A 9298-nucleotide genomic window follows, 5' to 3' on the forward strand; every position below is an offset into this window, starting at 1 on the left:
GAGTAATATTTATACTGGATTGACCCGCTATGAGAATACTATATAGAATGTTATGCAAAGTGTCATAAGTTATTCTCATGGTGATAATGGTATATACCACCCTTCGACCTGAAACCACTATGGACCCTAGATGTAGAGCCGAGTGCCTTGTTGCTGATTAAACATTGTCCGTAACTGGATGACCATAAAGACAGTTGATGGGTACTCCACGAAGCATGCTAAGGGACATGAGTAACCTAGATGGAATTTGCCCATCCTACGTAACATGATAAATGTCTATGGGTCCAATATTGAACTGGACAAGGATGACACGGTCTATGCCTTGTGTTCAATATAGACATAAGGGTAAAAGGGTAATTATACACATAAGTATTATCACAGAAGGATTTGTCAGATCACATGACATTTTTGTGTGTTGGGTAGCAGTGATGTGTTGCTAGATACCGATCATTGTTTATTATGTTAAATGCGTGATTTAATATAATTGCCAATGCCATGAAAACCAACAGGGTCACACACAAAAGGACGGATTGATGAGAGATAGAGTAACTAAGGAACACCGTAAGGTACGGTGCATTTAAGTGAATTATAAAACATCGTAAGGTACGGTGTACTTAAGTAGAATACGAAATATGGTAAGGTACCACACGCTTAAGTGATTTTGGCATATTATAAAATATGGGCTACATACACTTAAGTGGGCTTTTTAGCTTGCAGCCCACACAAGTGGTTCTATAAATAGAACCCTTGTGCAGAAGCATTTTGTGCAGTTGCAATTTCGTTTCTCTCTCTCTCACACTCAAAGCCTTCATTCGTAGCAGCTAGCACTGAGATTGAAGGAATCCTTTCGTGTGGACTTAGTAGAGGCGTTGTCTTCGTTCAACGTTCGTGATCGCTCCGTAGATCTGCATCAAAGGTTTCAATCGTCACAAGAGGTAACAATTCTATCACTGATCATGCCCATTCATAAGGATCACTAAAGGAGAATTTTTTTTAACTCCGTTGCGTTTTGGATCGCTATTCTCCTTCAGTTTCCCTCAACCTTCCAACAACAAGAACATAACAGAAACGGAAGAAAAAAGAAGAAAAAGCTCAACAATTCTCAGGGCATTAAAACAGAAGCAAAAAATGCACGCATACGCAAACAGAAAACCGTACCAATAGCAGAAGAGATGAGGAGAATAACAGGGAGAAGAGAATGAGAAAAGTATAAGGAAACCTCACTCTGCATCGAGGTGGATTCTGATTTCTCACCAAGTTCATCACGCTTCAACACTCTGCAATTGGATCTCGCATTCATCCTCGTCCTCATCCATATTCTGCAAAAGCCTCGATCGAACCTACATCTAGGAAGAGTTCATCTGAATCATCAATCCACGAAAGCTTCGATCAAGAGGAAAAGAGCATCACACATAGAAACCAAACGCAAGGAGCACACCAAATTCAAAGGTCTTTTCACTGCCCAGAAGCGCACATCCATTCTCTGAGTTCGCAATGATCACGGGAAGAGGAAGAGAAAGATTTCAGCAATGATACATACTTGATAGTGATTGAAGCATCTGAATCCGGTAAGTTCATGATTCATCTTCTATAATCTTTACTTCCCTTCTCTGGTTACGTGTGAATTTCGTTAAGAATTGAGTCACATTGGATCAGTGGTTGAGATGAAGAATATACACCGTAGAGAAGTTGACGCGTTTCTTGAACAAACATAGAGGCAAGTGTGGAGGACGATGGTACGGCGCCGCGCGGAGTTTCCCCGTTTGTGCTTGGCTGCGGCGAAGAGATATTTTTTTCTGGCTTCAGTCACGTAGGTTAAGGATTGGAAAGATTGCGTCTTGGATCGGATGTTTGGACCTAAGGCCCAAACGTTTGTATATTTCACTCCTTACACCCCCTTAATACTGATCCGTGGAAAAGTTTCTTAGGCTTAAGGCCCATATATTTGGCATGATGTGTTGCTATCCGCACCCCCTCACTTTGCCTGCAGTAGCACATGGGCCTCTTCTTTGAGCCCCATCCGAATTCGCACCCTTCTGGTGTTGTGAGGCATGAGCCAATTTCAGTTCTGTTGGGCCGGATTTCAGTTCTTTTGGGCCTTTGTCTTATTTCTTGTTTTTTTTTATCAATTAGCAATACTTGGTTAATTAGCATTTAATTGATTTAGGTGACAATGAGTATCATTTAGTGATTAGCAATTAGGATAGTTTTAATCTTGATTAATTAGAAATTTCAATTTTAGTAATTAGGATTATCTTCTTGATTAAATAGATAGCTAATTAGATTTTTAGAAATACATTTTAGGTAGATTTAGAGAATTTTCGAACAATTAACATAGCTTAGATTTTAATTGTTTTAATTAGGATATTAGAATTCTTTTAGAATTTTAGAATAAATTAGATGGAATTGGATTTAATTAGGTTTAATTAGAGATTGGACTTTAATGTTGATTAGAACTTAAATTTAGTTTTACTTAGAAATAATAGATTAGAGTGTTAGGTTAATTAGAATTTAATTAGGACTATTGAAAATAATTAGAATTAGGTTAGAATTTTTAGGAATATCAATCTATTAGTTTAATTAGGTTCTAAAATTGGTTAAGTTCAGTTAGATCCCTTAGATTTAGATTTAATCAAGTTTGTTTAGATTAGTTTTCAATTGATTCTTACTCGGTTAGAAATTTGCTATGAATTTTTGTGAATGGACCACGTTACCCCTTAGGGGTTATCTTGGTATTTTGACCATATAAATAGCATGTTCCCTTAGATTTCTTTTATAGATTTTAACCTAGTCTTGACTAACTATAATATGATCTCCTAGGATAGTTTGATTCAACTCTAACCTTTAGATTAGGTCCTAACCTAGTTTCCAAATCATTTCAAACCCTCCGATTTAAATTGTTCAAAAGAAATTTTGATCAATTAAATCCTTTGAACTTGTATAAACCCACAGTCTAATTTTTGTGACCAAAAAACCCTTGGTCACTTAATAAGACTTTTTCTCTTAAGTCGTGGAGCTCAAAGACTCAAGTCAGATCTTCAATCAAGGTATCCTCAGTCACACCAAGCAGCAGATTATTCAAGACAAATCAAATGTCAACACTTGGCAAATACGATTCAAATTGTACGAAATGAGCCTTAAGTAATAAGGAATGATGAGACCGAGTTTCTCCTATCCTTGTTTGGAGCGACTTTACGTACGGGGCGTAGGCCCCCACTATTCAAAGCGTTCGCCCTTATTCATAGACTTTAGTGCAATACGAATTGAATAAACTACCAAGTCTTCTTCATACAAAAACAACGTCAACACAAGAATGAATAATGAAGATTCTTCTCCAACAACTTGTCAGTAATAAGTAATATCATACGCCATGAGCCTTAAGTAATAGGGGATGATGAGATGGAGTTTCTATCATCCTTGTCTAGAGCGACTTTGCATACAGGGTGTATGCCCTAGCTATTCAAAGCATCCGCCCTTATTCATAGACTTTAGTGTGATCTTCGCCAATCAACTGTCAAGTCTTTCTCTCTTCATCATTGCAAGAAACAACAACAAATTCTCCTCTCTCAACTTGAAAGTTAGGAAGAGAGTTACATGCCACGAGCCTTAATTGGTAAAGAAGGAATGAAGATGAAGAGGGATGGGGGATGAGAGAAACACAAATTGGTCATGGGAGGAATTTTATCAAATTAAAATCATTCATTCATTTTAGGAGATGAAATGTACATTTCATCAATCCCCTAAATCCAATAATTTTAATTTAACAAAAGTCAAATCAACATTGACCAATGCCCAAACACATAGTCAAACATCACAAGTCAATAAAAATGGCTCAACATATTTTCTATATAATTAATCAATTAAAAATGCAATTAAATTAAATTTAGTTTAGTCAAAACCTAAAACCTCTCCAAAACACCAAATAATTGGCCAAGAGATTTATCCTAGGTCAAACAAGGTCTAATGACCGTAGACTAAATATTTCATGATTTTTAAAAAGTTAGAAGTATTTTTAAACAATTAACAATATGCACAAAGATAATTATTTCAGGAAAAATATCAAAATTAATCCAAAAAATAATTTTAATTCAGAAAATGAAAGAGGAAAATATTTAAAGATTTTTGGTGAAAGTCCCATATTTTTTGGATTAAAAATGAAATTAATATGAACTAATCAAAATAAGTGGATTAAATGAAAAATCAGAAAATACAAAAAAGTAAATAAGGGCCATCAGATCTTCCTCATTAATTGAGGTGGCAGATCTGATAGCCACGCACGCGCATTCCACCATATTCCTTGGTCAATGCGTTGTACGCGTGGTAATCACAATGAACGCTTGAGATTAAAACATTTGAATCAGACCAGATGGCTTGGACTTTCCCAATGCACCACCGGAGCCCTAGCTCCGGTCATCTTCTCCGGTGATCACCATCGATCTGGTTCAAGCTCAACTTCAAGAAAAATGAAAAGTGAATACACTAATTTGAAGGAAAAATGCTCAGGAGCATGAATTTGACCTCAATTTTCTCCAATTTCCAAGTATATAAAAAGATACAGGGATTTGAATTTTGAGGATCATGAACTGAGTTGTTTCGATTTGACCTCAAAGCAACTCAATCTTCTTGCCTACATTGGTAGGACTTTAGCCAACCAAAAATCACAAAGAATGATAAAGAACTGAGAGAGAATCAAAGAGATGAAGTTTCTGAAAAATCACCTTCGAGTTGATTCAAGTTCACTTGATCTTGATCTGGATTTGCTTGCTTTCTCTTCCTCTTGCTTACAGAAACCAATTGAGATGAAAAGGAAAGTGAATTTCTGAAGTTTGAACTTCTAAACAGAAGATGAAGTTCAAGCTCGATTTCAAAAGAAATCCTCTAAAAATCTATGCAATGGAGGGTATGGATTGGTCTGGCGAAGCTTGGGCAAGGTGTTGATGAAGTTCTGATCACATTGCTTCTCTATTTATATCCAATGCATTTGTTGTTTACACACTTTGTCATACCCCAAAGTTCACCCTACCCCGATACAATTTTCATCTGATCCATGACCCTACTGCACATGAATACATTCATTATTTCTATAAAAAAATTGGGTAACCGATTACCCAAACCAAAAACTTCTTTTATGGCCATTGAGGCACTGTGTAACCGATTACCCTAATCAGGGTAACCGATTACACCTGTGCAAACAGTAGAAATAACTCTGTTTTTTACACAGAGGACCCTTTGGTCCACCCACTTCAACCCCTTTGCTTCCCCTATAAATAGAGCACTATCCCCACTCATTTTTCAAGCTTGAAAGCCACAAAACCTCTGCCCAAATCACCTTCAAAGCTCCCTCTTTTCAACCTAAATCCTAACTCACCCAAACCCTCTTTTCTCCTTTGAAACCACCCAACTTCCATGTAAAAATCCAAATTCTCTACACAACAAAAACAATAGCAAACTTGTGACCTTCACTTACATAATCATTCACCACCCAACTTCCATGCAATTTATTTTATTATTCACTAACCACACACTTAGGGTTGCATAACTTTCTTTGTTACAAATCTATTGTTAGTTGATTTTTCAATCATATTCAATACTTTGCATCAATGATAAGCTATCCCTTAATGTGTCATTTACATTCACTAACCATTATTATTATGATATTATCATTCTTTATCTTGTGATTTACTTTTATGTCATTACCTTGTAATTTACATTCAAGTACTCATTATCATCATCATTGTACAAACTCATCATGCATGTTTATTTACTTGTTATTTATTTTATTGTCATCATGCATTAAAAACAACAAAAACATGATAAAATGGAAAGACCAAAAATATTCATTCCACTCTTAATCAACTTGGACTTAGAGGATTTCATCTTAGGACCTTTGCTTGGAGGCCTTTTCATTACTCTTTGTGATACTTTGTAAGCACTTGAATTTTCATCTGTAACTTACATGCATGTTGTAAGAATGGCATCATGGCACCACCTTAGGGGGGCATGTTTGTAAGACCATTATCCTTTGTTTAGCATAGGTCACTTTTGCACACAAAAGGCTTTCTCTTGGGCTACCTTACAATGAGACTCTTTAATTTCTTGTTGGTTACTTTGCATTCATGTTGCATAAATCAAATTTCATAATCAAAATAAAACAAACCCTTGATTCAACGTCAAGTGGAATTTTCATAATCAAATTCAAAACGCTTAATAATTACGATTGTTATTGTGCGCCACGAGCCTTAAGTGGTGGAGAATGAGTGAGAATGGAGCACTCCTACCCTTACTCTGATTATTTTGGACGCAAGACGCTTGGCTTGTTGTCTAGAATAATCACCTCCTCCCATAGACTTTAGTACAACATAATCACAAAAACTCATTTCATAAAACCCTTATTCAAGGTAAAAACAATACAACTCATCAAACTCATTTTTGTGCCTTAGGGCATCATCCTGAAAACCCTTTTCTCAAAGGTAAAATCAACCAACACACAAACATTTTCTACTCCGAACTACGGAGCTCTGATTCCTAATGCCCGAATGAGTGATACGTAGGCACAAGGGCCACAATCCTTGGCGAGCACTATAATAACAAAAACACCCCCTTCTTTTCACACATTCTTTTGAAAATAAAACAATAATAGATAAATCCCATGTATGTAAAACAACCCAAATGGTTCCCATGGAGTACCATGGACGTAAGGGGTGCTAATACCTTTCCCTTACGTAACCGACTTCCGAACCCAAATCTCGGTTGCGAGACCGATTCCTTATTCTCTTTTAGCGCTTCCCGTGCACGTCTCTTTTCCGAGGGTTTTATCGACTATTTCCCCTCTCCTCTCCGATAGAGGTAAACTAAATAAAATTCGGTGGCGACTCTTTTGACTTTGCCTCTCTTTGGAATTCTCTTCAGTCCCGGTTTCGTTATCGTGAAATCCCGGTAGCGACAACTGGCGACTCTGTTGGGGACACCAAAATTCCCTAAGCAAGTCTAGCCTAGTTTGGATTGTTTCTCTTTTACGTACGTGGAGATTTTATATATTATATTTTTTCTGTATATATTGCTTTTGTTGCTAACCTATGAAGGTGACAAAAACAAGAAAAGGGGGTTTGAATTGTTTTGGAAAATAAGCGCTTTTGCAAAATAAAATCACACAGGATTTTATACTGGTTCGCTTATAACACAAAGCTACTCCAGTCCACCCGGCCAAGGTGATTTCGCCTTCAACAAGGACTTAATCCACTAATCTTGAAAGATTATTAGAACCAACGTCTAAGAGAAGGATCTCTTAGTCCTCTCAAGTATACAGACTACGCAGGGTCACTTGAGGAATAAAAATCAATTTAGGTAAAAACAGAATTTGTAATCTAGAATGCTTCTAGGATAAAGCAAGTATTACAGAAATTTGAGCAAGTAAGAAGTTTCACGTTATGAGCAAAAGCTCGTGAAAGATTAAGAGAGAGAGTAGAGTATTTTTGTGTGTTCAGGTGTGTTTCTCAATGAGGTTTGTCGTTCTTTATATAGAGGTGAAAGGACCGTTGTAGTGATGGCAGATATTCTGTCTTGATGAGAGTTTAATGCCATAACTTCTGTTGTTTCTTGCCAAAACAAGTTTGTCTCCTTGAATAACTTCTTTCCAAATATAATTTCTTTCTATTTGAAGTTGTAGTTGCCGTTACTCTTTCTGGATAAGGAAGTTCTTTGTCAGAGTCTGAATTCCTCTATTAGTCTGAGATCTGAGAAATGACATTAGAGCTTCTGATAGTTCTGGTATGCTGTTGCTCAGAGTTAGAACTTCTGGAGCGCTCTTCTTCTTCAGATGCTTCTGATATTCTGATGTGTTGTTTTGCTCAGAATCAGAGCTTCTAGGGAGCGTTTCCACTTCAGATGCTTCTGATCTTCTGTTACTTTGTATCTGATTTTATTCTGTATTTGATAAAGTGATAAGATTCCTTGTTCTTGTTCAGCGTCCTGCACACTTAGAACCTTTTCGTTAGAGTGCCATTTTTGGTTTCATCCTTTGTTATCATCAAAATCCTGGAATCTGTTGTAGAACTATTTTTGTTCTTACAATCTCCCCCTTTTTGATGATGACAAAACAGACTTAAATGACAGATGAAACATTAGATATAAGAGTTTATCAGATCAGATAGAAGTGAGCTCCCCCTGAGATAAGCTAGGGAGTTCAGAAGTTCTTACCAGAGCTTCCAAGCAATGAAGTTTTCTAGATACCTTTCTGCATCTTTCTAAGTCAAAGAGAGTTAGATGGATTTTAATTGAATAGTATGTTTGCAGAGTGCTTGAGGATTTAGACAATTTTTCATCAGAGCTGTTTGATTTCTCCCCCTTTTTGTCAGAATCAAAAAGACTTAAAAAATAATAAGCAGGAAGGAAAAATAAGTATATATATATATATATATATATATATATATATATATATATGTATATATATATATATATATATATATATATATATATATATATATATATATATATCCAGATAAGAGCAAAAACATCAGAGACAAAACAAGCAAAGCAACAAGCAAGAAAAAACATCCTAAGTGCCTAAGGGTTGGGAGGAGGAGGCATTCTCTGAAGCAGTTGAGTCAGCAGATTCTGGATGTTGGCGTTGACTGTGTCCTGTTGATCCAATCTGGCTCGGACTTCCTTCTGCTCTTTCTGAAGCTCCTCAAGGGTCTTGAGAACCAGAGGGGCAAAAGTAGAGGACTCCCCCTTGTAACACCTCAAAATTTGCCCTCCTCTCTTGGGACTAGCTTAGCATATTGCATTTCATGTTTTAAGGCATTAGGCATTTGCATATTGCATATCATGTGGATAAACAAGTCATCCTCCTAAGTCTTTCTCAGAAGATAGAGAGGTTAAGAGATTCATGCCTGAGGGTCTCATGGATTGATAATCAATCATCTGAGGGTTGCTCTTCAATTAGGGTTTTTCTTGATCCTTCAAAAGGTTGAGCATTATCTTATTGGTTGCAAGGATACATCATCATCATCATCATGGTTATGTCATCTTCAAGGGGCTCATTGTTCATGCTCAGATTCTTTGGGATTAGGGTTTTGACCTCTGGTCAACCCTAATCAGTGCCATTCTACCAGTCAGGGTTTTTCAAAGAGATGAGGTTATTTGCTTGGATGAGGATCATATGGTTGTTATGTGAAGCTTACAAGAGCTAGGGTTTCATTTTGGAGCCAATTCCTCAAGTGGTTGAGGCTCAAGTTGATCAGAGCACTTCAAAGTCATCTGTCAACCAAAAAGTCAACAGAAAGTCAACTGAGGGCTA

This window comes from Lathyrus oleraceus, chromosome 5, assembly GCF_024323335.1.
Source record: "Lathyrus oleraceus cultivar Zhongwan6 chromosome 5, CAAS_Psat_ZW6_1.0, whole genome shotgun sequence".
Classification (NCBI taxonomy): domain Eukaryota; kingdom Viridiplantae; phylum Streptophyta; class Magnoliopsida; order Fabales; family Fabaceae; genus Lathyrus; species Lathyrus oleraceus.